The sequence below is a fragment of the Triticum aestivum genome, chromosome 7A (genome assembly GCF_018294505.1).
Source record: "Triticum aestivum cultivar Chinese Spring chromosome 7A, IWGSC CS RefSeq v2.1, whole genome shotgun sequence".
Lineage (NCBI taxonomy): Eukaryota > Viridiplantae > Streptophyta > Magnoliopsida > Poales > Poaceae > Triticum > Triticum aestivum.
In genome coordinates, this window is record NC_057812.1 from 434661471 (window position 1) to 434677764 (window position 16294).

General features: G+C 48.5%; 1 pseudogene; it reads right to left on the reverse strand.

Annotated features, from left to right (window-relative positions):
* Nucleotides 1-10700: 10700 nt before the first annotated feature.
* Nucleotides 10701-13016, reverse strand: LOC123150889 (F-box/FBD/LRR-repeat protein At5g22700-like; annotated as a pseudogene).
* Between the last annotated feature and the right edge of the window lie 3278 nt (nucleotides 13017-16294).

A 16294-nucleotide genomic window follows, 5' to 3' on the forward strand; every position in this document is an offset into this window, starting at 1 on the left:
TCCATTGTTCTGGAGAATGGAGTCTTAGTCATCTTGCCCATGAGGCATGGTTCGCAAGCATCAAGTGATTCATAATCAAGTGATTCCAAAAGTCCATCGGCATGGAGTTTCTTCATGTGTTTTACACCAATATGACCTAAACAGCAGTGCCACAAATAAGTTGCACTATCATTATTAACTTTGCATCTTTTGGTTTCAATATTATGAATATGTGTATCACTACGATCGAGATCCAACGAACCATTTTCATTGGGTGTGTAACCATATAAGATTTTATTCATGTAAACAGAACAACAACTTATTCTCTTACTTAAATGAATAATTGTATTGCAATAAACATGATCAAATCATATTCATGCTCAACGCAAACACCAAATAACACTTATTTAGGTTCAACACTAATCCCAAAAGTATAGGGAGTGTGCGATGATGATCATATCAATCTTTGAACCACTTCCAACACACATCGTCACTTCACCCTTAACTAGTCTCTGTTCATTCTGCAACTCCCGTTTCGAGTTACTACTCTTAGCAACTGAACCAGTATCAAATACCGGGGGGGTTGCTATGAACACTAGTAAAATACACATCAATAATCCGTATATCAAATATACCTTTGTTCACTTTGCCATCCTTCTTATCCGCCAAATACTTGGGGCAGTTCTACTTCCAGTGACCAGTCCCTTTACAGTAGAAGCACTTAGTCTCAGGCTTAGGACCAGACTTGGGCTTCTTCACTTGATCAGCAACTTGCTTGCCGTTCTTCTTGAAGTTCCCCTTCTTCCCTTTGCCCTTTTCTTGAAACTAGTGGTCTTGTCTACCATCAACACTTGATATTTTTCTTGATTTCTACCTTCATTGATTTCAGCATTGCGAAGAGCATGGGAATCGTTTCTATTATCCCTTGCATATCATAGTTCATCACGAAGTTCTACTAACTTGGTGATGGTGACTAGAGAATTCTGTCAATCACTATCTTATCTGGAAGATTAACTCCCACTTGATTCAAGCGATTGTAGTACCCAGACAATCTGAGCACATGCTCACTGTTTGAGCTATTCTCCTCCATCTTTTAGCTATAGAACTTGTTGGAGACTTCATATGTGCACTAAACTATCAAGTAGTCATCATATTGAGCTAGCCAAACATTCATAACGTCTGCATCTGCTCCTGCAATAGGTTTTGTCACCTAGCGGTGCATCAAGGACATAATTCTTCTGTGCAGCAATGAGGATAAACCTCAGATCACGGATCCAATCCACATCTTTGCTACTAACATCTTTCAACTTAGTTTTCTCTAGGAACATATATAAAACATAGGGAAGCAACAACGCGAGCTATTGATCTACAACATAGATATGCTAATACTACCAGGACAAAGTTCATGATAAATTGAAGTTCAATTAATCATATTACTTAAGAACTCCCACTTAGATAGATATCCCTCTAATCCTCTAAGTGATCACGTGATCCAAATCAACTAAACCATGTCCGATCATCACGTGAGATGGAGTAGTTTCAACGGTGAACATCACTATGTTGATCATATCTACTATATGATTCACGCTCGACCTTTCGGTCTCCGTGTTCCAAGGCCATATCTGTTATATGCTAGGCTCGTCAAGTTTAACCTGAGTATTCCGCGTGTGCAACTGCTTTGCACCCGTTGTATTTGAACGTAGAGCCTATCACACCCGATCATCACGTGGTGTCTCAGCACGAAGAACTTTCGCAATGGTGCATACTCAGGGAGAACACTTATACTTTAATAATTTAGTGAGGGATCATCTTATAATGCTACCGTCAATCAAAGCAAGATAAGATGCATAAAAGATAAACATCACATGCAATCAATATAAGTGATATGATATGGCCATCATCATCTTGTGCTTGCGATCTCCATCTTCGAAGCACCGTCATGATCACCATCGTCACCGGCGCGACACCTTGATCACCATCGTAGCATCGTTGTCGTCTCGCCAATCTTATGCTTCCACGACTATCGCTACCGCTTAGTGATAAAGTAAAGCATTACAGCGCAATTGCATTGCATACAATAAAGCGACAACCATATGGCTCCTGCCAGTTGCCGATAACTCGGTTACAAAACATGATCATCTCATACAATAAAATTTAGCATCATGTCTTGACCATATCACATCACAACATGCCCTGCAAAAACAAGTTAGACGTCCTCTACTTTGTTGTTGCAAGTTTTATGTGGCTGCTACGGGCTTAGCAAGAACCGTTCTTACCTACGCATCAAAACCACAACGATAGTTTGTCAAGTTGGTGATGTTTTAACCTTCGCAAGGACCGGGCGTAGCCACACTTGGTTCAACTAAAGTTGGAGAAACTGACACCCGCCAGCCACCTGTGTGCAAAGCACGTCGGTAGAACCAGTCTCGCGTAAGCGTACGCGTAATGTCGGTCCAGGACGCTTCATCCAACAATACCGCCGAACCAAAGTATGACATGCTGGTAAGCAGTATGACTTATATCGCCCATAACTCACTTGTGTTCTACTCGTGCACAACATCAACGCATAAAAGCTAGGCTCGGATGCCACTGTTGGGGAACGTAGTAATTTCAAAAAAAATCCTACGCACACGCAAGATCATGGTGATGCATAGCAACGAGAGGGGAGAGTGTTGTCTACGTACCCTCGTAGACCAGAAGCGGAAGCGTTAGCACAACGTGGTTGATGTAGTTGTACGTCTTCACGGCCCAACCGATCAAGCACCGAAACTACGGCACCTCCAAGTTCTAGCACACGTTCAGCTCGATGACGATCCCCGGACTCCGATCCAGCAAAGTGTCGGGGAAGAGTTCCATCAGCACGACGGCGTGGTGACGATCTTTATATTCTACCGTCGCAGGGCTTCGCCTAAGCACCGCTACAATATTATCGAGGATTATGGTGGAGGGGGGCACCGCACACGGCTAAGAGAACGATCACAAAGATCAACTTGTGTGTCTATGGGGTGCCCCCTGGCCACGTATATAAAGGAGTGGAGGAGGGGAGGGGCCGACCCTCTCTATGGCGCGCCCTAGGGGAGTCCTACTCCCACCGGGAGTAGGATTCCCCCTTTCCTAGTAGAACTAGGAGCCCTTCCAAGTAGTAGGAGTAGGAGGGAAGGAAAGGGAAGGGAAAAGGAGAAGGAAGGAAGGGGGCGCCCCCCTTCCCTAGTCCAATTCGGACCAGACCAAGGGGAGGGGTGCGGCCACCCTTGAGGCCCTTTTCCTTCTTTCCCATATGACCCAATAAGGCCCAATACGTATTCCCGTAACTCTCCGGTACTCCGAAAAATACCCGAATCACTCGGAACCTTTCCGATGTCCGAATATAGTCGTCCAATATATCGATCTTTACGTCTTGACCATTGCGAGACTCCTCGTCATATCCCCGATCTCATCCGGGACTCCGAACTCCTTCGGTACATCAAAACTCATAAACTCATAATATAACTGTCATCGAAACCTTAAACGTGCGGACCCTACAGGTTCGAGAACTATGTAGACATGACCGAGACACGTCTCCGGTCAATAACCAATAGCGGAACCTGGATGCTCATATTGGCTCCCACATATTCTACGAAGATCTTTATCGGTCAGACCGCATAACAACATACGTTGTTCCCTTTGTCATCGGTATGTCACTTGCCCAAGATTCAATCGTCGGTATCTCAATACCTAGTTCAATCTCGTTACCGGCAAGTCTCTTTACTCGTTCTGTAATACATCATCTCGCAACTAACTCATTAGTTGCAATGCTTGCAAGGCTTTAGGTGATGTGCATTACCGAGAGGGCCCAGAGATACCTCTCCGACAATCGGAGTGACAAATCCTAATCTCGAAATACGCCAACCCAACAAGTACCTTCAGAGACACCTGTAGAGCACCTTTATAATCACCCAGTTACGTTGTGACGTTTGGTGGCACACAAAGTGTTCCTCTGGTAAACGGGAGTTGCATAATCTCATAGTCATAGGAACATGTATAAGTCATGAAGAAAGCAATAGCAACAAATTAAACGATCAAGTGATATGCTAACGGAATGGGTCAAGTCAATCACATCATTCTCCTAATGATGTGATCCCGTTAATCAAATGACAACTCATGTCTATGGTTAGGAAACATAACCATCTTTAATCAACGAGCTAGTTAAGTAGAGGCATACTAGTGACACTCTGTTTGTCTATGTATTCACACATGTATTACGTTTCCGGTTAATACAATTCTAGCATGAATAATAAACATTTATCATGATATAAGGAAATATATAATAACTTTATTATATGCCTCTAGGGCATATTTCCTTCACTAACATGGTCTGCAAGATTGTTTTTCAGTTCTTCGAGGCTCAATTTTGACAGATGAACCATGGACATGCCATGTGTACCACCCAAATACTGCCACTCTGTACCATCATGGTGAAATTCCCCTCCGAAATGAAACCTGATTGAAAGATAATCCAAAGGATCCATGCCTCAAATATGCTCAAGAAAATGAAAAAAATTCTGAATAAATAAACCTGCTTTCAGTTCAATCATAACTAAATCAACCCTAAATACTCTAATCCGAGGGAAATCAGAGCAACAAAATAGTCATACATAAACTACAGAATCAAGCACTACATACATGGCAACAAGAAAAAGAAAAAACCCTAGATGATGTCGAAATCCCCCAAAATCACATCAACTCCAACCTAAAACAGAGAAGAAAGGAGGGATTTCAGCCGATACATACGGGTCTCCATATCGATGTGACTAACCTGTTGTCGCGCCGGAGAATGATGCTCTGTTCATGCCGTCAATGGCTCACCGCCAGACCTCGTTGCTGCCGTCGGAGGGAGATTGGAAAGGCGAACAGAGGAAGGGAGGCGAACAGGCAGGGAAGAGAGGGCGGCTGGGTCGAACCAGCTCGGGGGGGTCATCTAGACCACACCCAAACCTGCCCCTATCGACGTGGCCGGTCGGTGGGCTTGTCCTGGCCTCCACGTAGGAAAAACAGCCCTTCCAAACCACTCGAGATGGGTCTAGGGGGTGTTTTGTCTGGTTTGACATAGTTCAGGGGATTAAGTCTCTGGTTTTAGACGTGTGGGGGTTATCTGTCCCTTAACTGATAGTTCTGGGGGGGTATCTATACTTTTTTCCTGGAAAGGGCGATGCCACGGGCGTGGGGATTGCACAAGGAGGCAAAGTTCAAGGATATCGGGAATAACATCTTTGAGGTGAGGTTTGGCAGCGAAGGTGATTGGCGTCATGCACTCAATAATGGCCCGTGGCAATTTGACTTCCATGTGCTCGTGTTAAAGGATTATGTGGGAGATGTTCGTCCTTCTGAGATGGTCTTTGATACGGTGGAGATGTGGGTGAGAGTCCCGGATCTGCCATTAGACATGAGGACGAAATCATTTGGAAAAGCTTTGGGAGATTGGTTGGGAGAAGTGGTGAAAGTAGATGTTGAGAAGGATGGCTTTGCTAAAGGGAAGTATCTTAGAGTGCGGGCTAAAATCTCGATCTTTGAGCCCTTGATCCATCGTGCCCGGCTAAGGACCTCACTGGAGGACTTGGAGGGGACGTGGTGTGATTTTACCTACGAAAAGATCCCGCATTTTTGCTTTGATTGTGGTAGACTTGTGCATGGTAAGGGTGTGTGTGAGGCGCCAGTGGATCGCTCAAGTCGATGGGGCCTCTGGCTTAGAGCTTCACCAGGAAGGGGTTCTTCATCGCTGAAGGAGAATTCGCATGTTGGGGCGTCCAGTTCTTTTACTGGTGGGGGCTCACGTTCTGATGACAAGGATAAATCGAAGTACAGTAAAGCTTCTGCTCGGGAACAACTTGTTAAAAGGAACTTAAACGCGACGTTTTCACAATCGACTAACTCTTGCACTGGCGGAGTAACGCCGAAGGAGCAGAGGGAGGTGAACAGCCCAACAAAGAGAGCTTCACACATGGATGATATGCACAGCAGTGATCTGAGGAGGAAGTTGGAGCAGAAAAAAGAAAAAGAGCTAAGGGCTGAATTGACTAGACGGCAAGAAGAAGGGAGGAGTGGTTCTCCACGTCGGGAACAGGGCCATACAACCACTAAACCAGACGTGCGGCAGCGCGGGTCGGCTACCGATGGGGCCTGGCGCCATGCAGGTGCGTATCGCGAGGCGAACAGCCATGTAGATCGTGGGGCGGAGGCGAGGCACCGTTCGGCTTCCCATGTAGATGATCGGCTGGACCGGGCTGGTCGCGATGATTATTTCAGCCATGTTTCGCCAGGGCAGAGAGACAGGATTCGAGGTAGATATATCCGCAGGCCAAGGTACCTGGGCGAAATGGAGAGAGGCTCACACCAGGTTTATAGAGAGAAGGAGTCAGGAAGAAAGCGTCCCCCAAAACAGGTGTGGGTAGCCAAAGGTGACCCGGATAGAACGGTACATCATGATACGTTCATTAGAGAGACGAGGCAGAAGACAACTTCTGTTTTTGATTGTATGGAAGACTCTAAGGCATCGGCGGACCTCGCAGGGCGGGGCCGCCGGGACCAATGAATTGCTTGGCCTAGAACTGTCGAGGACTGGGGTTGGACTCGACAGTAGGCGAACTTCGGGACCTCATACAGTCACACAACCCAGTGGTGGTTTTCTTATCAGAAACAAAAAAGAGTGCGAAGGCTATGGAGAGATTGAAGTGGAGACTTGGTTTCAGAAGCGGAGTGGCTGTGGATTGTAATGGGAGGAGTGGAGGACTTGCATTATGGTGGAGAGAGCATATACAAGTCACTATCAGGCCATGGTGCCCGTACTTTATTGATGCTGAGATTACCTCGGATGGGCAAACTTGGAGATTCACTGGAATCTATGGGGAGCCCAAAACGGAGTTGAGGAAGAAGACTTGGGATGCGATTAGATACTTAAGGTCCCAGGATGAGCTACCATGGCTATGTGTGGGGGGCTTTAATGAAGTCCTTGTAAGATCAGAACAAAGTGGCGGCAACCCGAGGAGTTTTGCCCAAATGCAGGCGTTCAATGACTGCCTAACTGACTGCGGTTTGGCGGACTTGGGCTTCTCGGGCTATCAGTTTACATGGGACAATAAACAAGCAAACCAGGACAATGTTCAAGTCAGGTTAGATAGGGCAACCTGCACCGGTGATTTTATGGGTTTGTTTCCGGGCACGGCCGTGGAGAACATTCTCACGGAGGAATCTGATCACATGGCAATCCTGGTGCGAGTTCGGGATATGGAGACAATGCAACCGAGGGGGGACCGCCCCTTTCGGTTCGAGGAAATGTGGCTGCGGCACGAGGGCTATGAGGCGATGATGCAGCGGACATGGGAGCAAGTGCGGGGGCGGAACAAGTCTCCCAGACAGGTGTGTGGCAGGCTACATGAAATAACAAAGTCGCTGCGCGGATGGGGGCGCATGGTGTTTGGGTCAATTAGGAGGCAAATTCAAAGGCTAAAAACAGACTTCTTGGATGCAAAAGAGCGAGCCTTAGTCACTGGACTAACGGCGGAAGTGCGCGAGATTGAGGGTCAGCTAAAGGAAGTTTATGAAAGGGAGGAGATTATGCAGAAACAACGCTCACGTGTAGACTGGCTCAAGGCGGGGGACCGGAATACCCAATATTTCCAGAACCGGGCCTCCCATCATAAGAGAAAGAACACGGTGAAGTCGTTGCGGTGGGAAAATGGTACGAGGTGTACGGATAATGATGGCATGCGGGAGCTGGCGGCTTCATTCTATGAGCACCTATTCGCATCAAAGGGATCCACCCAGCCAGAGAGGCTACTAGATCTTTTTCACCCTGTCATTTCTGAGGATATGAATGGTAAGCTGACAGCGCCTATTTTAGATGATGAGATTGAGCGGGCACTGTTTCAGATGGGGCCTACGAAAGCTCCCGGACCGGATGGCCTACCTGCCTTGTTTTATCAGAGACACCGGTCTCTGTTAAAAGAGGACGTGTGTGCAGCAGTTAGGGGGTTTCTGTCAGGGGAAGCTACTCCGGATTCGTTTAATGACACTGTGATAGTGATGATACCGAAAGTTAGCTCACCAGAGCTGATGTCTCAGTTTAGGCCAATAAGTTTGTGTAATGTGCTCTATAAGATTGCTACTAAAGTTTTGGCTAATAGGCTCAAGAGGATCTTACCGGTGTTGATTTCTGAGGAACAGAGCGCCTTTGTACCAGGGAGGCTCATGACAGATAATATTTTAGTGGCCTATGAGTGCACCAATGCCATTAGAACGAGGAAGAGGAAGACTCCGTTGTGTGCAGTGAAGCTAGATATGATGAAGGCGTATGATCGAGTTGAATGGATCTTCTTAGAGCATATGTTGGTTAGATTTGGTTTCGATCAAAGGTGGGTTCAGATGATTATGCGATGTGTCACCTCGGCGCGTTTTTCTGTGAAACTTACGGTGGCTTCTCGAGACCTTTCCTCCCATCCAGAGGACTACGACAGGGTGATCCTCTTTCGCCATACCTTTTCCTATTTTGTGTGGAAGGTTTTTTTGCTCTACTAAGGGCTACACAGAATGAGAATAATCTCAAGGGGGTGTCATTTGGGAGCACTGGCCCCCATGTCACTCACCTTCTATTCGCGGACGATAGTATTGTCTTTCTGGAGGGGAACCGCGGCAGTTTTGAGGCGTTGAGGGACATACTTAGAGTTTATGAGGAAGCCTCGGGACAAAAGGTAAATCTTCAAAAGTCTTCAGTGTTCTTTGGTAAAGGATGTAGGGATGCAAGTAAGGCTGAATTGCTTGGGGTTATTGGCATCAACTCTGAAGCTTTGAGTGAAAGGTATTTAGGACTGCCGACACTGGTTGGGAAGTCCAAAGAGGGGACTTTTAAATATGTTAAAGAGAGCTCTGCGGGGAAAGTAACAGGATGGAAGGGGCAAGGGCTGTCAAAAGCGGCAAGGGAGGTCCTAGTCAAGTCGGGACTCCAAGCCACACCAACTCTCACTATGAGCTGCTTCCAACTCACCAAGAAAATGTGCCGGAACCTGACTTCTATTTCGTCTAACTTCTGGTGGGGAGAAGCAAATGGGGAGAGGAAGGTGCACTGGCTTGCATGGAAAAAGATGTGTAGGGCTAAGAAAGAAGGAGGAATGGGCTTTCGGGATCCAGAAGCTTTTAACCAAGCTCTGCTGGCCAAACAAGCCTGTCGCGTGCTGCAGTACCCAGATTCTTTGTGTGCTAGGGTGCTCAAGGCAAGGTATTTCCCCCATGGATCAATCTTGAATGCCACCTGCCCTGCTGGCGGCTCGTTCACTTTCAGAAGTATTATTCATGGTCGGGAGCTGTTGCGTGAGGGACTAGTGTGGAGGATTGGAGATGGCACATCGATAAAAATCCACCATGATAACTGGCTCCTGCGCCAGGGAAGCCTTAAGCCACTTGGGCAGCAGTACATTGCAGGGATCACTCATGTGCGCTACCCTGAATGAATCCGGTGTTGCATGGGACATGGCTAAGGTGGAAATGATGTTTACTCCTGGGGATGTGGAGGATATAAAGCAGATTGTGATAGGTGGGCCGAATATGAGGGAGTATGTGGCATGGAACTTCACCAATAATGGACAATTTTTAGTCAAGTCGGCATATCATCTTCGCATGAGTTTGAATGGTGTCAAGACCGGACAGTCGGGTTCTTCGATGCCAAGAAGGGAGCATAAATCATGGATGGCGCTGTGGGACACTAACGCTCCGGGGAAGGCAAAGATCCATGCATGGCGCCTCTTGAAGAACGGGCTGGCTGTTGGCTCCGAGCTCCATCGGCGTCGAATAAAGTCGGGCGTGTTTTGCTGTGCATGTGGACGCGAAGAGACGACGTATCACCGGTTCTGGGAGTGCCCTCATTCAGCGATGTTTTGGAAATACCTGTGTGAAGACAAGGGCGAGTCGGTGATGCTGCCGCCGATGATGGATGGCTCACTTAACAGCTTGGTTTCTTGGCTGAAGGGCTGGTTTGCCGACGCGGGAGCAGCAGAAAGAGAGACGATGATTCATGCCCTCTATGGTCTATGGTGCGCAAGGAATGAAACGCGCGATGGGAAAAGAATCCAGGACGCTGGTGAGCTAGCTTAGAAAGTGCACGCACATATACAAGAGTGGCGCCAAGTTCATATGGAGGAGCGGAACACCAAGGAAACAAGGAGACCGGACAAGTGGAAGCCGCCGGAGCCTGGGTGGATCAAGGCGAATGCCGACGGAGCTATGGCGAGGGCACATGACCGGGGGGGGGGGGGAGGAGGCGTGGTCCTAAGGGATCACCACGGTGCTTTCAGGGGAGGGACTTCTATCTTCTTCCCGAGCATCACTACTCCACTTCTTGCAGAGATTCTAGCGGCTAGAAGTGCTGTGCAGTTGGCACTAGACATGGACGTTCAGCGCCTTCATGTGGAGCTGGATAATCAGGAGGTGGTGACAATGCTGAATGAAGAACGAAGGAACCTCTCCACCTTTGGTCCGGTCGTGGAAGAGATAAAGGAGATGTTGAGGTTGCGGCACGAGTTTAGAGTTAGCTGGGTTCGGCACTTGGCTAATGGAGCAGCGCATGGGTTAGCAAGAGAGGGGGTGTGTAATGAGGTGTCTAGCGTTTATGAATTTCCTCCGGATTGTATTATTCAGGTTGTAGTGGATGAGATCCCGAACTTTGTTTAAGTTTTAAATAAATGCAAGTTCCCCTCAAAAAAAAACAAGTCGATGCCGATGCACCTGTGCCATTTACAGTGTTCGACATCTGATCAATGGTGTCCCGATTGCAATTTTACCCTAGCGCCACATTTACTGTCTTACTGACACAGTGGAACAGCAACAAGCTCAAGCTGGCCCTAGTCTAGAAGCAGTTTGCAACCACACCAACCTAGTTCCCACCACCTTGCCCTCCCTCTGGGCTCCTTACCCTCCTCTGCTTTGCTGAACTCTCGGCAGCTTCGCCCTGCGCCTTGCGCTTCTCCCATGAGCCATTATTGGTGAGGAAGAAGTCTTTGACCTGACGGGCAATCTTGTCATCCCCTGAATATGAGATCTTCACCTTCAGGTTGTTGTAAGTACATGATGTTTCACTTGGATCGGTGTTATCTCTGCTGTTGCAGGCCTTCTATAGAACAATGAACCAGTGTAAAGGATTGGCCACATGCTTAAACTCTCGTAGCAAACATTCATCAAAGTTATACATTGTACGTACCTTGTCGAGATGAATGAAAATGTTCTCTAAGTTGGGAGATTTCTCAAGCATGGTTGATAATGCATTAAACTCGCTATCTATACACCATTCACCGAGGGATAGAGTCCTCAGGTTTTCGAACACAGGGCAGTTCTCCAGTTCCGTCGTCAGCAGAACCTGCACATTAGTGTTGAAGTTGGTACTGATGGTCCACTGACATGTGACATCTAGCATATTGTCTACCGACTAGAAAATAACCAACCAAGCTAGTTCTATGGCATTCCATATTTAAGATATCACGTAGGACACCAAAAACCAGACAGTAAGCAAAGTTCAAAAAGCCACAGAGACTAGTGGTTGAAACCTTTGTAGAGATAAGATGTTAAGACTGTGAAGGTAGTAACTTCAATGTTCTTTTTTCTTGCAGCAGGCAACTATCCAATAGGCTGATCCACTGGTAAAATGATACTAGGTCATGCTAAAGCTGATATTTGAGTGGTCAATGTCTCAACGATGTAATTTCAGCTCTTCATCTAGACAAATTCATAATGACTTGAGAGATTCACCACCAGAAGAAGAAATACCAAAATGTTATTCACACATTGTTGCATTACATTTCAAGATGGTACTCTAGCCTCTTACCTCCTTCCCATGCAGAAAGCATAAAAGAACGAGAAGGTGATAGTATCAGCAACATGAATAAACGTACCTCTCCTCGATGAGCTGACAAGTTCATTGTTCTCACATTCGAGAGGCTGTGAAAAATACGTTTGCCACCATAAACTACAATATCACCGCTTCCAGGATGCTCACAATCCCTTGCATGCTCATCAGCAACTGCACAGCTATCATCATCAGATTGAGTTTGAGATTCACTGACGTCAGAGTCCTCAGCATCAGTATATGTGTCGCCATCGTCCTCATCATCCTGTACTGACCATGGGCGAGCATGTTGCAAGCAAGCGTCATCAAGCATGATAGTGGCTGCCACTAGTGACCCCGAGTTCTTGATCTGAGGAACAAAACTGCAAGGTCTGATGCAGCGCAGGGCTGCAAGATTCGAAGCATCAACCGTGAGGTCGTTAAAGATTTTGCAGTTGACCATGGTCAAACGCTTGAGTGAGGTTGATCGAATCTCCGTGGCATATATGAGAGCTTTCCTGAGCTCTAGTTCTTCCAAAGAAGTACACCTAGAACAGAGCCCCGAGAGGGAGCGGCTGTCCAAGGACACGTTGGCGAGCTGCAAGATGTTGAGGTTGCCAGAAAGGAAGACCGTGCATTCCAGCTTGAGGATTGGGCGGTGATGCTTCGCGGATAGCTGGATAGCTGTGGCATTGTGCCTGAGAGCATGAACGATCCACGTGTTGGCGTCGTCGTGGTTCCAGTGCAGCCGGAGCGTGTTCAACGACTTGCGGTCCCGCCGGAGAAGCAGGTGCTTGACGAACTCGGCGTACCAATCCTGGTCAACGCGGCGGGAGCAGGCGCACAGCCGGCGGATGTCGAGGCACGGCGCGGAGGCCCAGGTGCGGCGCCACCGCCTGGCGAGCGCGCTCGTGCGGACCACCTCCCACGCCTTCATGTAGGAGAAGACGTGGTGGCACAGGTCGTCCGTGAGGTCGCTGATGCGGTCGCGCCCCCCTGAAGCATTTTCTCGAACAGGTTGCCTGCACGGACAACGACGATCAGCTTCATCAACCCGCACGGGGAAAGAAAATCTTGGCAAACGCGCAGCAAGAAACCAAGAAGAGCTAGCGATGCTGCATTGCGACGAACGGACTCGAGATCGGAACAAGAACTCGTTAGGATTATGGTCCCTCGCATGGCCGGCAGCGGAAGGGAGGAGAAGAACTTACGGGGTGGTTGAGGCTGGCTGGATGAAATCGGCCGACGGGCGGGCGTTCTCGGCTCTCGCTGGTTAGAGCATCTCCAACAACAGCCGCGCTAACCACCGCATGCAAAAAGTCTGTTTACCGCGTGCGCTGGGGTTGATTTTGCGCGTTCGCCTGCGCTGGCTCCAATAGCCGTGCTATAATGCAGCGCACGCCGCTCTAATAGAACGCAAAAATACAGCACGCGCGACTCGTCGGGCATTTTGCGTATATGATATTTTGGACAAAAATAAACATGTGAAATTTGACACAAACAAGTTGATGAATAAAAGTTCATGCCCACAAGTTCAAAATCATGCTCACAAGTTCATCCAACCAAGTCCAAATGCAAACTAAAGTTCAAGACATGAAAGACACATCAACCTTCATCTTCCTCGTCTTTTTCGCCTCCGAAGACGAATCTTCCTCCCTCTCCTCATCACGCACTGCATCATGTGAAGCTCCGACGGTGTTGGCAAGATCTTCAACGGCATCTTCATGGGAATGTGTGTGAGAAGGCACATCGAAAGACATTGCACCCATGGCGGCCGGAGGTGCACCCATGCCTCCCATGAAAGAAGCAAAACCCATGCCTCCCATGGCGGCCATAGCGCCGGAGGGTGCTCCAAAGCCACCCATGCCTCCCATGGCGGCCGGAGGTGCACCCATGCCTCCCATGGCGGCCGGAGGTGCACCCATGCCTCCCATGGCGGCCGGATGTGCACCCATGCCTCCCATGGCTCCGAAGCCACCCATGCCTCCCATGGCGCCGAGGCCACCGCCACCCATGGCGCCGAAGCCACCGCCACCCATTGCACGAACCAAGGCCTTTTTTGGATCAAGACATCTTGTTGGGCAAGATTGACATACTCTTTTTGCGCCGCATTGAGGTTAGATGTGTCCAAGAAGAACAAATGCTTCTCCCATTCTAACAACTTAGCTCGCCCCTCGTTGCTCACTTTCCTCTCCTCCAAAGCCACCTTTCTCTCCTCGGCCGACACCCTTCTCTCCTCGGCTGCCAACCTCCTCTCCTCGGCCACGGCATCTTGGTTCCTTGCCATTTTCCTCACCTCATTGGCTTCGACCCTTGCCTTCACAATAGCTTCCATAGCATTTTTGAGCTCATCATCTCATTTCCTCTTCTTCTTTTCGGTTTTGTGTTTCTTGCACCCATCCGGTCGTTTTGGCTTCGAGTATGAAACCGAGTTGGGTGTGGGGCTTCTCTTGCCATCATCACTTGATCCATCATCCTCCTCATCATCATCATTCATCTCAATTGCTCGCTTCCGTTTATTGCTCAAATGCAAATCCTCCAAACCATCACCCTTCTTCCATTTCTCATCATCTTTTAACACTTCATAGCAATGAGGTAAGGTAAAGACCCTGCCTTTCTTGATCTTCCCCTTCTTGGTTGTCCTTGTCTCTTCTTTGAACAAGTTTTGTGCAATGTTGTACTACAAGAAAAACAAAACAAGTTAGCACTTCGGTCACCAAAAACAAGTATGATGAACATATATGAGATGCCACTTACTCGATCATCCTCATTTGTGCCACTTGGGTTAATCTTGTCAACTGCCTTTTGTACGGCCGCCCACTTTTGACAATCCGAGTTGATTGTCGACCATCGGGACCGAAGTGATCTCTCGGAGCGGTCAATTTCACTCAAGTTGTGAGCATCAAAGTGTTCTTTTATTCGCCCCAATACGCGTCTCTACTTTGATCACCTCCAATGGATGGATCCCTCGACACTTGCAAATAAGTATGGCATAGTAACTTGTCATCGTTGGTTGAGTAATTGCCCGCTCTTTCTTTCGGCGCCTCGACAATTCCCTCACCCTCCTCGTCCACCTCAAACTCATGGTCTTCGAAATGGATGTCATTGGTTTGAGACCAATGCGAATTGTTGGACCCAACACCCATAGTGGACATGAATGCATCATGGTAGAGACTACAAAGTTTTTTGAACAATGCAAATAAGCTATCTATATGTGATGATGATGCATTGAAAAAATAAGAAGAAAAGAAAAGTTGGAAATTTTTTCACCTTAGGGGCATTTCGTCGAACACGTGGTGCGCGTCGGCGGCCGGCTCAACGAGTGAGCTCGCCGGTGCTTCGGTAGCCGCCGCGGCCGTCGAACGCCCTGCAAGCTTCTTTCCCCTCGCCTTCGTGGTGCCGGAGCCGTCCGACGCCTTGTTTTTCTTCGCGGATGTTTTGCCCTTCTTCGTCCGCGCCGCATTGGGGACCTTCTTCGACGGTGCGGCGGCGGCACGGGACGGCGCCGGCGCGAAGCCACCCGGCGCCGTGGTCATCCGCGGCGGCAAGAAGAGGCTGCGCGCGAGGTCAACGCTCGGCGGAGCTCCGGCGGTGGCGACGCCAACGCTTCCCGCGCTAGGGTTTCCGGCGGCTGCGGCGGCGGCGGGGGGGGGGGTCGCGGCTGTACAGCGGGGTGAGCGGGGCGTCGGTGTGCGCCTCCATGGGTGGGTGGCAGGGCGCCGGCGCGCGCAGGGCGTAGGACGAGGAAAGGAGAGAGTGCGGCGCGGGCGCTCGAGTGTGCCGCGCGCTGTAGCTGGCGCCCGAAATACGCCGCGCGGGTAAGTGTTTTCAACCGCGCGCCCAACCCGTTATAGCGCGCGCGCCGTTTTTGCGCGCCCGCTGGAGCGACCCGCCGCGTTGCGCGCGCGCTAAAACGGCCTAATTTGCGGCGCGGCGCTAGTTTAGCGCGGCTGTTGGAGATGCTCTTATGCGTTGGGTGCACGCAGGTCGGGAAATGCAAAAGTGGGACGATAATCAGGCCGGTAAGGCTGGTCGTAATGGGAGTATCATAACTAGTACTCCCTCCGTTCCCAAATATTTGTCTTTCTAGAGATTTCAATAAATGACTACATACGAAGCAAAATGAGTGAATCTACATTCTAAAATATGTCTACATACATTGGTATGTTGTAGTCCATTTGAAATGCTAGAAAGACAAATATTTGGGAACGAAGGGAGTATCATGCATGCCAAGTAGGCAATTTTGATGATGTGTCATAGCATTAAATGAAGAAAGAGATGGTTGAGTATCATATCATGATACCGTTTCATAATAAATACAATGCTACTATGTGTCATGCATGACAATAAATAAAGTCATCTATGATACTAGTACATGATACTATGCATTAGGGAGGTAGTATCACACACTAGTTTCATATGCATGATATTAACTTATGATACTACCCATTACAAGCAGCCTAAAAGAGTGAA